Source organism: Protopterus annectens, chromosome 7.part0 (genome assembly GCF_019279795.1).
Source record: "Protopterus annectens isolate FY-2018-M chromosome 7.part0, PAN1.0, whole genome shotgun sequence".
NCBI classification, from domain to species: Eukaryota; Metazoa; Chordata; order Ceratodontiformes; family Protopteridae; genus Protopterus; species Protopterus annectens.
The window spans coordinates 591,311,588-591,327,358 of NC_056739.1; the positions used below are offsets into that span (position 1 = coordinate 591,311,588).

At 43.5% G+C, this 15,771-nt stretch overlaps 1 protein-coding gene across 3 annotated transcripts in view; it reads left to right on the forward strand.

The window, feature by feature from the left end:
- The window catches only part of NEIL1 (nei like DNA glycosylase 1), an 824,101-nt gene that overhangs the window by 613,120 nt on the left and 195,210 nt on the right, over positions 1-15,771 (forward strand). The window lies entirely within an intron of this gene.

The following is a 15,771-nucleotide window of genomic DNA, read 5'->3' on the forward strand; positions in this document are numbered from 1 at the left end:
ACTAGTATCACAGCCTTTCTTAGTCCCAGCAGAAAAGGCAACCCTTGCCCTGATCCTAATGCTCCAGACCATACCATAGCCTCCAATTTTAACTCCTTCTTCACTGATTCAATAGCCAAGCTAATGATATCTTTCCCTAAAAGCTCATCTGTTCCTTCTACATCCCCCCCTCCAACTCCTTTCCCTCTGCCACCAATACTACCCACCCCCTCCCTTCTTCAAACCCATCCCTGTCAACACTATAAAAAGCTTCTCAATAAATTAAAACATGTTCTAATGCTCCCTTCAACTTACCATCCAACTTTCTCAAGTTAGCTGCTGTGGGCATAGCTCATTCCATCTGTATTCTAATCAACTGCTCCATATAAGAATCCTATGTACCCCTCCTCTGGAAAAAAGCCTTCATCATTCCCTTATGTAAAGGAGGCAACGACACTGACATCTCTAACTTCCACCCCATAGCCATCCTCTCCCCTGTCTCAAAATTACTTGAAAAATGTATTCACCTACAACTCTTACCTTACCTTTTAGACAATGATCTCCTTATCCCAACACAACATGGTTTTAGACCCAGTCACAGTACTACCACTGCTGTCCCGTCATTCCTCAACAATATCAACCATACCTGCATCTCAGGAAATATAGTATCTTCCCTTTTCTTAGACTTATCCAAGGCTTTTGTTACCAGTTCCCATACCTTACTACTGTCTAAGGTCTCTCACCTTAATCTTTCATCCCCAACTATCAGTTGGTTCTCTAGTTACCTCTAAAATAGGCAACAGGCCATTAAATGGAACAACCGTACCTCCTCTTACCTAGACACCCTCACAGGCATCGCCCAAGGTTCTATACTGGGCCCTTTACTTTTCAATATCTTCATAAATGACTTCCATCTTTGCATCCCAAATGCTAAACTCATCCAATACGCCGACAACTCTACGATCATTTGTTGTGCTGAATCTCTCCCCACACTCTTGCTAGTAACTTGGGCCGCCTTCAACAGCATCGAGGCGTGGATGCTAAACAATCACCTACCTCTTAGTGCATCCAAAACCAAAATCATGATATTCACCCCACCTAAAAACACTAAAATAGACAAAAACTCCTTCTCTATAATAAGCCAAAATATTACTTCAGTCGAAGTAGTCCCTCATACCAAGCTTCTAGGAATTATTATCGATGAACTACTAAAGTGTGACATCCACCTTCAAACTAACGTTAAGAAAACTCACCAGAAACCTAGTATGCTTTATAGCCACAATTGTTATCTAACCTCTTCAACTAAACTTACCCTGTCTACTACCTACCTCCTCCCTTCTCTAATATATCCTTACCAGTCTTCAAGTCACCCTTAAAACTAAGCTGGCATCCTGCTACAATAAAATCTCAGTTTGCTACAAGCGCCAAATCTTCCTCTCACCACTGTGACTCCTTAAACTGACTAGAGCTCCCCAACTGTCTCTCCTTCATTCAACTCTCCACTGCCCATAAACTCATCTTCAAGCCTTCTCAATCCCCATCTCTGTCTTCCACCCTTACCGTGCACCTTCCTGACTGATCCCTCAGGTCTAATAAGTAGAACTTACTGGAAGTGTATAAACCATTACGCACTCCTGGCCAATTTCTTTTATCTTCTCCCTTGCACAGAAATGGAATGCACTTCCTCCCCATATTCGAACTACCCGGAACATCTCTGCTTTTAAGACCTTACTCCACTCTTATCTCTCTTCTAAATCTCTTCTAAATGGGAATGCTCCTGCTCCCACCCCTCCTAATCTCTATGCTATACTTCCACTGCTGTCAAGTCTACCTTCTCAAATCTTTAGATTCCACTCAGGCATCCTATTCTTCCTACTCCTCCTGACTCCTATAACTTCCTACTCTCCCTCTTTTTTTTCACTTTAAATATTACAGGTTATCTACCTCTCAGAAATCTTAATGCTTAATGCACCATAAACCAATAACTTTGGCATACTGGACAGTTTTGTTATTTTTTATGTGTTTGTAATAACTTCTGCTGACTTTTATTTCTGTAATACCCTGCATTAATTTTGACGTGATTTGTTTGATGGTATTGTGAAATTGTTTGTAATAACTTCTGCTGACTTATTTCTGTATCACCCTGTATTCATTTTTATGTGATTTTTACTTGTTTTGCTTCTGTGTATATGTACACAGAGCTTTTCTCGCCGGGCCTACATTGAAAAAGGGCTCATACTGACCCAATGGACTTTCTCTGTTAACAAACTGCAAACAAATAAATAAAATAAAAAATCTGTCTGGGTCTCCCACAGGCTACCAGACCTATGTGCCTGTGTTCAGGCTTGACTGCATGTCACTGCATGCACACAAGTTACTACACTATCAAAATCATTCCCTATTAGGAAATCTGCCAGGTATCCTCAAACACACCTACTTGCTTGTTCCTTTCTCCACCCTCCTAGTCAAGATGAACCCTAGCCAAGGGTATTTGGAATGGGATCTGTCCTAGAGATCTGACTGGTGTGGACTGCCCAAGCAAATACTTCTCCTCCTTAACCACTGCAGGCCTCACAATGGTTATATCAGAAGCTGTGTCCGTCTTAGCAGTGGTCTGTCTTCCATCCACTAAGATAGGATAGAAAGTTTGGTGATAATTTGGCGCTTCTGTTGTTCCCAGACAACTTACCACTGGCATTCTGACATTCCCACTTGCTGGCTCCCTCACCTTTTGTTTATCACTTTGCTTCAGTGGACATTTGTATGCTGCATGGCCCTTCTGATTACATTTTAAACATCTAATCCCGGATTCTGACCTTGTGCTTCAACTAGTGGCTTCCCTTATTATTGGTGAACTCTGTTGCCGTCGTTTAGGCTGACCCCCATGAGTTCCCTTATGTCCATGTGCAGCACTGGGTATCCCTTTCTTATGCATTGGTGTCCTACTTGCCAAATAGAGATCTCCTTTTCTCCCCAACTCATGAGTTGCACTCTGCCAACCAGATCCTCATGTCCTCAGGCAAAGTGCTGAGAGCTTGTTCCCTCACCAAAAGGTCTGCCAGTCCTTCAAAAGTGGTGACCTGACACCCACTCACCCACCTGTGAAAGTAAGTGCTTAAATCAGCAATGACCAAATGAGTTTTCATACTACCTACTGCAGAGCACAGTGTCCCAGTTCTAGGAATTTGACACACTCACACATAAATATTTAATAATCACACATACAAACACTCTTGGAAAAGACTGGCACAGATTTACCTGCTATTTCCTCTTTCCCAAATTATACAGTAATGCTGCCACCATTCAAAATACCATGACACCCTTCCAAAGGGGTGCTCAATTATATTGGGTAAAATAAACATTGATATGTAGGGTAGCATGTAATCCAAGCAGTCAGCCTTTTTGGAGTGGCTCTGGTGTTATCACAGAAAGCATAAACACTCTAAGGTTACTAAAAGTACTTTCTAAATAACCGGCCACTATAGAAGGTAGTGAAATATTTAATAAATAAAAATGATCGAAAACATGTATACACTGAATAACTGATTTTAATAAACCACAGAGTTTCACAGACAGGAATTATGAAAATAACACTAAAGGATAGGTTTCACATGGATTAAAGAAAAACTCTAACTGTAGTTTACTAACTGTCTAAAGATAGTCCCTGTCTAATCAAATTAAATCAGCCAGGCAAGATGATATTCTTGTTTGCAAGCAAAACAAGAATATCTGTCCACTTTTCAGGCTGTAGTCTTGTCCTCAGTGACTGGAAAAGCAAATTGTATTATTTCTGCTGAATAGCTCTGAACAACTCTTAGTGATAAATGCTGATCTGGGAAAACAATCACTGTCTACTGAACAACTGTTGCAACTGAACTACACTGAACAACTGACTCAAAACTAGCAGAATCTTTAAAAGTCACAGAAAGCTGTTATAAAACTTCTACTCCCTCTTTTCAGACTTTTGAAAATTAAACAAAAACAGTTCTCGTGGAGGGGTGTTAGGGGTTCATTGTCTGCCTCCCAGCATGTTCCTACTTTCTTGTGGTGTAAAATGAGTGCAAGCCAGCCCTAGCTAATACTAGTTTCAGAAAAGATGTTTTTCTGTCCCCAGAGTCTGTCATTAGAAGACATGCATGGCTTAAGGAACAACCCCTGCCAGACCATGTCAAATCAAAATTGTTGGATGCACCCTTGCACAAAGATAACTTGTTTGGCACTAAAGCAGAAGAGGTTTTAAAAAAGATGGAAGAAAAAGCAAAATCTATGCAGACTGTTAAAGATTTTTTACAGGTCCAGCTCCCTAGGTTCAGCAGGCATTTCCCCTCCAAGCACTGGTCCTTTCCTGCTCCGAGCAGACAGGGCCAACCCAGGTCCCGTGGAAACCCCCAGACAGCAGCCCCAGGGGTTGCAGAGATCCAAGCAGTGGACTACCTCCACTTCAAAACCAGGGAGTTCTAAGCCACCCCGTTATGGTAAGAACATTGACTCACAATGACTTGTGCCTTCCCAACCATGCCTCTGTCCACCTTCACATACCCCTTGGAGGAAAACTTTTCACTCAAGCACCTGGGCCACCATTACCAAGGACCAATGGGTTCTGAACATCGTGTCTCAGGGGTACAAATTCTCCTTCCACACCCTTCCAACCCCAAAAGGTTCCCAAATCTACCACCAAGTCAGTGGGCAGAGGCTCAAAAGCAAATCCTTTCCCTGCTGTCCTTGGGAACAGTAGAGCATGTTCCTGCAGAGCAGATAGGCCAAGGGGTCTACTCCAGACTTTTTCTGGTGTCCCGAAAAGAGGGCACCTGGTGCCCCATCCTCAATCTTTTCATTCTAAACACCTTTCTGGTAATTCCGAAATTCAAAATGCTTACCCTCCAACAGCCACTCCCCATGCTCTCCAAGGATGCCTGGCTAGCTACCCTGGACCTGAAAGAGGCCTACCTCCACATTCCTGTCAGGGAGTCCTGCAGAAAATATCTCTGCTTCAGGGCAGGATTTCAACACTTTCAGTTCTCTGTGCTTTCCTTTGGCTTATCTACTGCTCCCAGAGTTTTCACAAAATGCCTGGCTCCAGCCATTGCCTTTTTTCAGACAAAGAAATATTGAAATTTACCCCTACTTGGACGCCTGCCTTATTCAGGCAAACAGCCAGGAAAGACTGCTCAAAGACCTGGCCTTTGCAAAGTACCTACTAACCTCTCTAGTGTACACAATCAATGAAAAGAAATCCAAACCAGGTACCCAACAAAAGGATAATCTTCCTGGGAGCAAGTCTGGACACAGCATCCCAGATGGCATACCTTACACCAGAGAAACAAAAACCAGGCCCCAGCTTTCTGCAAGGAAAATCCTGTAAGCACTGGGGTTCATGGCCTGTTGCATACTCCTCATTCCATATGCCAGACTGCATATAAGGAAACTTCAATGGTACCTAAAGAGCCTTTGGTGTCAACACTCTCAGGATCTGGAAACTCTTTTGCCTATAATTCCTTGCATGAGGAAGGAATTTCTGTGGTGGGAAACAGCATGCTCCCACAACAAGGGACTGCCCTTCTCCCCACTCCCCGCCGCCCAGACACTCACCACAGATGCATCAGACTATGTTTGGGGTGCGCACCTGGATGACAGGTGCATACAGGGCCAATGGAACCTCCAGCAACACCCTCTGCACATCAGTATAAAAGAGATTATGGCTGTGAAGCAGGCCTTAATAAGTTTCAAACATCTTCTTTCTCCAGGTGTTCTCCTGATCAAGACAGACAACACTACTGTGATGTGGTACATCAACAAGCAAGGAGCGACTCACTCCTACCCAATGTGCAGGCTGGTCATGACCATTTGGTCCAGAGCCTCCTTCCATGCAAATACACCTGTTAGCTCAATACCTGCCAGGCTCTTTCAACTCCCTGGCAGACCAATTAATCAGACAGCTCTTGGACCCCCACTAATGGCAGCTCAACAGAAGCACCTTCTTCCTAATAACTCAGAAATGAGGAACCCCGGAGGTCAACCTCTTTGCCTTCCACACCAACCACCAACTCATCAAATTCTTCACCAGGGAACATCACTGCATGGCTTGGAAAATGGATGCCCTGTTCTTCCCCTGGGTAAACCTCTCATTCTATGCCTTTCCTCCCCTGCCTCTCATTCCTAGGGTACTGCTCAAAATAAGGGAGGAAAAACCAAGGACCATTCTCATAGCTCCAGACTGGCCCCGACAGTACTGGTACCCCTTGCTGTGCAGTCTGTCCCCACTGCCTCCATGGAATCTTCCTCAGATTACAGACCTCCTAACCCAGAGGGAAGGGAAACTCATGCACCCCCAATTACAAACACTCAGTTTGACAGCTTGGCTTATACCCTAGCCCCTGACCAATCTGCCATCCTCAGTAAACAGGTTCTGAATGTTATCCGATAGGCCAGATACCCTAGCACCAGAAAGTCTTATGCAGATAAATGGAAAAGGTTCTGCACCTGGATCCAGGCTAAGGGGGCCAACGCGTCACAGCCCTCCATCCCTCTCATCCTGGATTACTTAGCTGACCTGCTGCACAATGGTCTCTCATTCTCCTCCATAAAAATTCATGCCTCTGCTATTTCTGCTCACTTTCCCAGTGAGCACCTTCTCTTTTAACACCCTCTGATTAAACGGTTACTCAGAGGGGCTAGCAACTTGAGGCCCCCCAGAAGGGCACCGGCACCAGCTTGGGACCTTAACTTTGTCTTGTAAAAGCTCACCCTGCTCCCCTTTGAACCAGCTTCTTCTGCAGAGCTAAAGTTTCTCTCCTGGAAGACAGCATTCCTCCTGGCCATCACTTCAGCCAGAAGAGTCTCTGAGCTGCAAGCACTCATGGCTGTGGAACCCTTTATCATCTTCCATGCAGACAGGGTATCCCTCAGAACTAATCCATCCTTCATGCCCAAGGTGGTGTACAGTATGGCTCTTAACCAATCCATTCATTTATCCACCGTCTTTCCTAACCCCCAAAACAAGGGGGAAAGAATTCTGCACTCTCTAGATGTGCACAGACAGCTCAGATACTATCTGGACAGGACTAAACCCTTCAGGGAGTCTGATCAATTGCTGGTTATCTTTGCTTCAGAGGCAGAAGGCAAAGCCATCTCCAAGCAAACCATTTCCAAATGGATAGCACACTGCATCCATTTCTGCTACAAACAGCATGGCCAGCCTCCCGCCAGGGGGTCAGGACACACTCCACCAGAGCAGCCTCCACCTCTGCAGCTTTCCTCAGAGGAGTCCCCGCCAGGGACATCATGGAGGCTGCCACCTGGACATCTGTTCATACTTTCAGCAAGCATTACCACCTGCCTGTCTTCTCTAAATCCAGGGCAGGGTTTGCCTCTGCACTCTTGCAAGGCATGCTAGCCAGCCCCTGGCTTCCTGGACTGCCTCCACCCATTTTCCTCAGCTTTGGAAATCTACCCAAATGTGATGACTGCAACAATGAAACACGAAGAACATAGTACAGTTATGTACACTTACCATAAATGTAGATGATCGGGTGTATTCACTGTTACAGTCTTGGCTTCCCTCCCTCCATCCCTCTTTCTCTTTTTTTTTCCTTTTTCCTTGTTGCTCCCTTTTCCTTACAAGGGACATTTTGGTATTTATTTTCCACTGTTGGGGTTCTTCCACCAGAGCCTGACCTCCTACTTTGGGGTCTCCTGACAGGTTAGGGCAAGAAAAACTAATGTAATGGCGTCTGATGCCTTCCTTTATACCACTGACGACCTGACATCAGTCCTCAAGCAACAGCAACTGACACAGAAATACTAAGTCTATGGTATTTGGGCTGGCCAAGGGCTACCCTGGCAGGGATAACCCAAATATGATGACTGCAACAGTGAATACACTTGGATAACCCAAATGTGATGACTGCAACAGGGAATGCACTTATGGTAAGTGTACACAACTGTTCTTTTTTTATATCCCCTCTTTTACATCATCCAGAAGATCAGTATTGCACAGAGAGAGAAAAGACTTGTCATAAGTAGAGAAGGGAAATCAAGTATCAGGCAATTTTGCCTCATGTAGGGCATCTGCTCATCTTTGTAAGACATAGACTTTATATGCGAGTTTCACAGCTCTCCTAACTACCTTTTAGGTCCGCCCTGTGACGCCGGCTCCTCCCAGACTGGAAGAAATCACTGAGGACAAGTGTGTTATGGATATACGTTTAAGGAGCAAAATCTCTAGAGTTTATAGGCTTCCCCCTTGAGAACTCCCCAAGATTAAGTTAGTCTTCCCAGAACTCTTGGAACAGTCCACTCTACTTCTCAGAAAGACCATAGATAGGGACATTGATTTTCCATTTTTCTAGGAAATATAACAGTAAATTTTAAATATGAACAACCTGAATATTGAGAAAACACTGGATTTTCCTGGAATTTGTTATTTTAGGCTAGAAAATGCATTCATCATGTATTGCTTCTTATATTTACTACTTATAATACTGTTGGCTTATTTTACTGAGAATTCTGTATACAAAATGTGCTTTCATTTTGCATTTATGAATACACATATACAACAGATGCACCAGAAAATTATAATACAATCATAGTAAGGACTGGAAAAATAATGGGTATATTGTCTGTATTTCATCTTATGAAAACGGAATTTCATTTTTGAGAGCTGTAAATCAGTACCTATTACCTTCTATTTCCTGCACTGGATCTGTACAATTTCCTTTATAATGTGCTGCTATTTAGCCTATCATCTTCCCCATGAGTTTTTATGAATTATTTACCGTGGTGGCACCAGAGGCCTTTCAAGAGGCAGGTCTTCCATACCTATATGTTAGCTTCTGGTGGCTTCCTCAAAGGACTTTTCTAACAGGAGTCCTCACTTAGTTTCTATGCTGGTTCCAATCCCTGGAAGTTACCATAATCTGAAAGAAGTTCTCTTTGGTTACTGTATAAAGGAGATTTAATTTACTAAGATTAAAGTGGACTCTGTAGTTTCAGGCATTTCTGCTTGAAGGGAGTACCCAGGAGGTTGGGTCTTGAGTGTGACAGAAAAGATAAGGTGAAGCTTATGCTAAGTCACCTTTCAAACCAGCTTCCTTGGTAGACTTTGTTTCTTTCTTGGAAAACCATATTTCTGATGGTCATTACTTCTACCAGGAGAATTTCAGAGCTTCACGGTCTGTCCTCATCTTTTTCTTGTTTAGTTTTTCATAAAGACAGCATCTCCTTGAGAACAAGCCTTTCGTTTATTCCCAGGGTGGCCACAGAATCAAACATGTCCCAGTGTATTCACTTGCCACTTTTCTTGCCTCATTATCAAAATAAAAGGGAGTTTATAATTTGTACGTTGGATATGCGTGGAAAGCTACTGTTCGACCTACACAGAACGAAATTCATCAGAAAGGACTAATAGCTTTTCATTGTCTTTGCTCACAAGTTGGGGCAAAATGTATCTAAAGTTGTACTTTCTAGATGACTGACAGACTGCATTTTGTTTGTCTGTACTGTGAACAACATATCCCCCCTTCCAACTCAAAAGTGCATTGCACAAGGGCTGTGGCAACTTCTGCAGCCTTCTTCAGAGCCTCTTCCTTGCAGGACTTTTGAGAGGATACTACTTGGTCTTCCAACCACATATATATCAACCATTAGAAGCTGGATCTTGTCTCCAGAGCTAGAGTATCCTTCACTGCTTCCATCCTAAAGGGGCCATTGTCATAGTGCACCCAGGGTCAGCACAGCTTGCAATTCTGACCCACATGGATCAGACAGACTGAATGAATACAATAGGAAAGGTATGTACTTACTATAGAAATAGAGCCTTTCATTTCAGTCTGTCAAGTACTACAACCCACCCTCTGTCCCCTTTCCATTTCATGTGACCTTGAAGGAGCTTCTGAAAAGAACTTATTGGTCTAGTTGCTCAAGATAGAGATCTAGGTTCTCGGGCATCAAACAGATTTGAGGTATTTAAGGAGAGCAGGGTATTATGGGAAGAAAAAATATTAAAGGGGCTCGAGGCTTGAGCACTAAAAGTGCCGGGTCTATAATGATAGGCAACTCAAGGACCCACATGTCATATCTTTTGGACTGTAATTAAAGGATCTAGCATTATGGTATGCACATTTATTTATTTATTGGCATTTGATGAGTTTTCAAATTGGAAGACAGCTGGAATAGCTATGAAGGGATTAGTGTTTTGAGAGGAGGCCTAAATAACAAAATGTTTCCACTTTCCTCAGTAAAGTTTGTGTGGATTCCTGAAAAGCAGTTAAAATCCTGATCACCTCAGTAGGGAGGGATGCATATTTGGCCACTATTGGAACTGGAGAAACCAATCAGTTTCAGGTTGTGGAGGTATGGGTGAGGCTTCCCGGAGGGGTGAGAACGATGACCCTGCACCAGATCTAGTACTAGGAAGGTTCCTTGAGATGAGGCCTGAGCAGGGGAAACCAAATCTGTTTGGGCCAGGAGGGTCTATGAGGATGACAAAGGCCTTGCACTTAGCAGCCTTCTGTAAGAATCAGATAATCAGGGGTAGAGATTGGAAGATTTACAGGAGAGCAGGAGGCCATTGCTGGGTTAGATCATCCCTCAGTAACTGTCCCTCTGGAGGTATTATGGCAAAGTAACTGCTGCATTTGGTGTTCTGTGGGGAGGCAAAATGGTCGTAGTGGGGGAAAAGTGTAACAGTGGAAGATTTTTTCTGCTGCCGTTGGTTTGAGGGACCCTTCATGAGGCATCAGAAAGGATATGCTAAGCCTGTCCATAAGGCAATTGAGAACTCATGGAATGTGTGTTGCTAGAACAAAGAACTGCTAGAATATCGCCCTTTGCCAAATCCTCAGTATCTCACCAAGGTGATGGGGATTGGGGAACCCTCTCTGTGCTCTGAGTTGGTAATCAAAGTGACAGACTTTGACTGGGAATCTTCTCAAGCAATTCTTGTTCATCTTCAGTATTTTTATAGGATCTGAAGGATCTCAGTAACGTAGCTGAAGGAGGCCAGGAAGGGATCCAGTGAGGATCTCTCAGCCGAAACCTGACTTGCAGTCCTCTTCGGAGAAACATCTTGAATAACTGTTTAATCTGGTAGTTCTGGATCTGGAGGAGAGGTATCAGTGGTTGTCCTGGTCATTGAGACATCTATCCTTGGCATCTTTATAGCCAAAGAGAGTCCTGACCTGCATGAATGCTTTGCATTCCTTGAGTCCAAATTTTTAAACATCAAGACTTTTTTTCAGTTTTGTTAGATTTTTTTTTAATTTTAGCAAAGTCTGGATCCAGAGAGAGCAGCTCCTACAGGATTTACTTTATTTCTGCTGTGTGACAAGGCTATAGGGCCAAATGAAGAAAAAAAAATTGCACAAGTCTCAGACAAATGGGCTGCTCCGAAGTAAATCATACACACATCAGGGGTGTCTTGTGGTTGAATTTTTTGCCTCAACTTAGTACAGTTTTTAAAGCTTTTTTCTCCACCTTTGTCCATGGTGAGAAACCTACCAAAGAAAAGAAGCCACTTACAACAAACAAGCATACTAACTATAGATGCCTTCGCTACACTAAAATGTAGCACTATAGTCGCTAAGAAAAAAATATATGTATGTGTATGTACACGCACGCATATATACATATACATGTGACAGTAGGGAAAATGCCAACAGGAAATGGGGGGAGGGAAAAGGGACTAAATTTAAAGCACTCCAAAGCGTTACAAAGCAGCATAGCTACTCCTAAGTCTAAGAAAGGAAATTTAATGCAAATGTAAAGAGACTTTTAGTAATTGAGGTGGAGCACTTAGCTTTTCAGAGTGAGATGAGATCCATGGCTAAACATGATGGTGGCAAACAAGATGTAAGGTAACTCAGAGCACTAGAGTATTGTAGGGTGGAAAAAATCTTAAGGGGGCTTGAGGCTGTAGCAGTTAGAGTTAATGCTGCTGGGTCAAGTCTGACAAACAAGTGTCTCTAGGACCCACAGGTCAGAATGGTCAGATAACTGAAGAAGATGTGCACATTCTTGCAGGAATACTCCTGCAAAATACTTGCAAGGCTCACTCCACCATGCGATTGCCATTTCTGCTGAACGTGTCAATGTTTTTTTTTTTTCTAAAGTCCAGTACATCTGTGCTGCTGCAGCTTGGACAACTGCCTTCATGTTTATGTGTACATTTATCCCAAAGTTAAAATGGGGGTTGGAATGAAAATCCTAAATGGATTTTTTTTTTAATGAGTACCCCTTTTCATAAACCTTTATAACACTTGTTCTGTGGAAGACTGCCTTAGTGAACAATAGACAAATAAAAGGCATGCTGGTTACATTGCACATGTTATAACTTCAGATCTTTGACAACATTTGTTTTTGCAAAGCAAGGTCCAGTCCAGCATCATTTTATTTTAAGATCCAAGGGGTGGGTGTGCCAGTCAGGATTATTTTTTTCTTTGGTTTTGCTTTTATGTCTGTCAGTAAGTAACTGAGGTGGGTAGGGCTTTCTCCTTATTTTATGGTTGATCCCTTGATGCTGATAATGAGGATTAAAATGTTCAAAAAAAGAAGGTTGTATCATAAAGAGATTGCTGTAAAGTTTGGGCCAAGATAGTTCTTCAGAAAAGTGCACAGCAGAAAACCTCCAAAGAGCTAAAATTATGGTAGCTACAATGTCGCTGTAACTAATAATCTGATGGTGTCGGTTTTCATTCCATCCTTGACTGATGGTTCGGATCCAAGCCCTCGGATTCAACTAGCTCATTGTAACAGCTCGTGGTAACCTTGAACTCTCGAGCTTCTCCCTTACCCGGAATGCAGCACCCCCTTTACCTCAGATCTCATGCTTCCAACAAAAAGACGTGGTCTGTTCTCTTGAGCTTGGGCAATAAGTAGATTTTCAAAAACTTGCATTTTTTTCTCTTTTGCTTATAACCTACTTTAGTTAAAGTTTTTTTGTTTACTGCTTAGTCTTTCTCCATTACCTTTCCAGCAAATCTCTACTTTCTTTCCTTTTACTCTTTGCAGTATTTCTGGTTACTATTGATAGTAACCCTCATTTTTCTACGATTATCATAGTCTTCAGTACCATTGTTGGCATTTTCTTTCCCTTCTGTAACAAAAATAAATAAAGACTTTCTCCATTAAGTTATAACTCAGTTTGTTTGCTGCTGCTGTTGTAATTATGACTGTGCTTGGCCTTTTCCTTAGATGATGGCTGATAAAGAAAAGAACCCGTCAGAGTTCAAAAAATGTGGGAAATGTGGTCAGAAGATTCCTATGTCTGACTCCCACGCCTTGTGTTTTTTGCTTAGGTCCTCTCCACCTCCAGAAGAATTGTGTGATCTGTCATGCTTTCTATCCTAAGGCGTTAATAGGTTGCAGAAACAAACTTATTCTTAAGGGACTTTTGCTTTCTTCCTTTAACGAAGCTGTATTTGGATCTTCCAAAGAAAAATCTAAAAAGACGGCAGTTACTTCTTCCAAGCACCTCTTCTGTATCCTCCAGGTCCTCGGACAAATCAGTCAAAGAACTTCTTCAGATCCTATAGTTTCTTCGGATCAGAAGAAGAGGCAACAATTTTCATATCCAGCTCTTTCTTCAGATTCGTCTAAGACCAAATACAAGCCCTTGGACCCCATGGCTTTTTCGTATCCGAAGTCTCTGACAACAAAAGATTTGTCAGATCCAAAGACCTATCCTCCTTAACAATTCTGCCTAGAGCGAGGTTCCATCTAGAGTGCTTTTCCCATTTTTAGAAAGACCAAAATCTCCATTGGCTCTATCCACTCATTCGTCCAGAAGTCTCACAGAAGAAGATGTAGAGAGGCTAGTGAGAAAGATCCTCTTGGTGCAAAGCCAGCCTGCCCTTTCCTCGGTTCCTACCCCATCAAGTTGGGAAGCCCATACATCCACAACTCCTCCTCTACCAGTTCCTCCTTTGACTCCTGTCCAGGTCTGAGAGCCCTTGGGTCCGAGTCATCCAGCACTGTCTTTTTCGGATCAGAGGATTCTGGTATTCCCATGTTTGAGACTTGCTCTGAGTTCTTTGGTTCAGCTCTCGGAGCCAGTTCTACCCCATCGGGTACAAGGAGCTACATTTGAGGGTTTTGGAGCCATCTCTGCATCTCAGAGCCTTGGCGATGGACCATCTGGGTCCAACTTTGGCCTCTGGGCAGCTGTCCTCGGAGAATGGCGGAACTAGGGATCAGAGGCCTGGCATCTCGGGTCCGTGTTCTTATCCCTGTCCAGGATGGTCTGTCTTCAGGGTTTTGGAGAGAGCTCTGTCTGCACCTCAGACCCAGGCGATGCCTCCCCCTTCAGATTCTGTGTCTTCTTCTGTTCTGCCTGTACGCCTTGAGTTTTAGCTAACCACTTTACAAGGACAGCCGATAACAAAACCCCAAGCTTTTCAGCAGGGTTTCCCCTCCTCTTCTGATACCTCTCCAAAATATCCCACCGAGGAGGTCCCTAAGAAGACGACATGTAAGAGGAAGCATATCGATTCCCCTGAATCAGTCACAGAAGAGACCGGTTTTGATGAGGGCGAAGGGTCCCCATGATTACCTCATGAAGATGTCTTATTCAGGCACATCCTTGAGATCCTGAAACAGAGAGGTGGCTGGAAGTTTAGCAACCCTTAGTTGGCAGAATCTGTACTGCTAGAGGCTATTGATACTGGCCCATCTACTACCTGGCTGGTCCTGCCCACTGATGAGTTCCTGTAATTGTTCTCACAGCAGGCATGGAAGGAAGCTGACACCATTGAGCCTATTCCCAAGAAGCCAGATAAGATTATGACCCCTCCAGAGTCTAAAGGTCCTCCTGTTGATGCCATGGTTATGGCGGAAGCCACTAAAAAGGAACTTGCTGACAAAAGTACCTCTGTCCATCCTCCTGACAAGGAGTCACTGGCGATGAACAGGTTTGGGAAGCATGTCTATGCTTCAGTGACCTTTGCCTTAAGGTCTCTGAACTACTTGGCACATTTTATTACACCTTAGAGGGATCTGGTTAAGGAACTTTCAGGTACCATCAAAGGAACTGTGTCTGAAGATGTGAAGGATTCAGTCACTTCTCAGCTGGCCACCCTACAATCGATTTCCAACTTGTCCGTGAGGCTTATTTCTAATGTGGCAGAAGGAACCTTAAGGGCAGTTGGTTCAGGCATAGCCATTAGGAAACATACTAGGATGCATTTGTGTGATTTTGTGGAGCCTTATAAGTCTGCATTTGTCAATGCTTACTTTGAAGGCACCTCTATTTTGGCCCCAAAGTAAAAGATATGTTGTCCAGGTGTGAGAAGGATGGAAAGAACCTTTCTGCCCTAGGCATACATTTTTCCACTCCCCAAAGATCCTTTTTCAGGAATCGTCGAGGTGATGGAAAGATGTAGTTCAGAAAATCACAAGGATCTTTCCAGGACGCACTTAGAAGGTCTTCCCCCAGAGGCAAAGGGGGAAGTTCAAATGGTAGATGCAGTCCTCTCGGCAGAGAAGACCTGCAACATCAGGGGTCCAGAGAATCCTCCATTGGCAAACCTTTTCAGCGCTCCTGAAAGGAGGCCCAATTGTCCCTCTCTGGAGGACAGTCTGGGGTTGTTTGTCCCTGCAACAGAGAGCCTGGCTAGAAATAGCAACAGATACTTGGGTGCAGAGGATTGTATCCAGAGGATATACAATTCCATGTTCCCTTTGTCTTCCAAACTCCAGGAAAATCCCCGATGTTCCACCTAGTCAGTGGGAACAAGCAGACTTTCAAATGCAAAAGAGGTGCCCCCAGACCAGAAAGGATCCAAAACTTACTCGAGATTC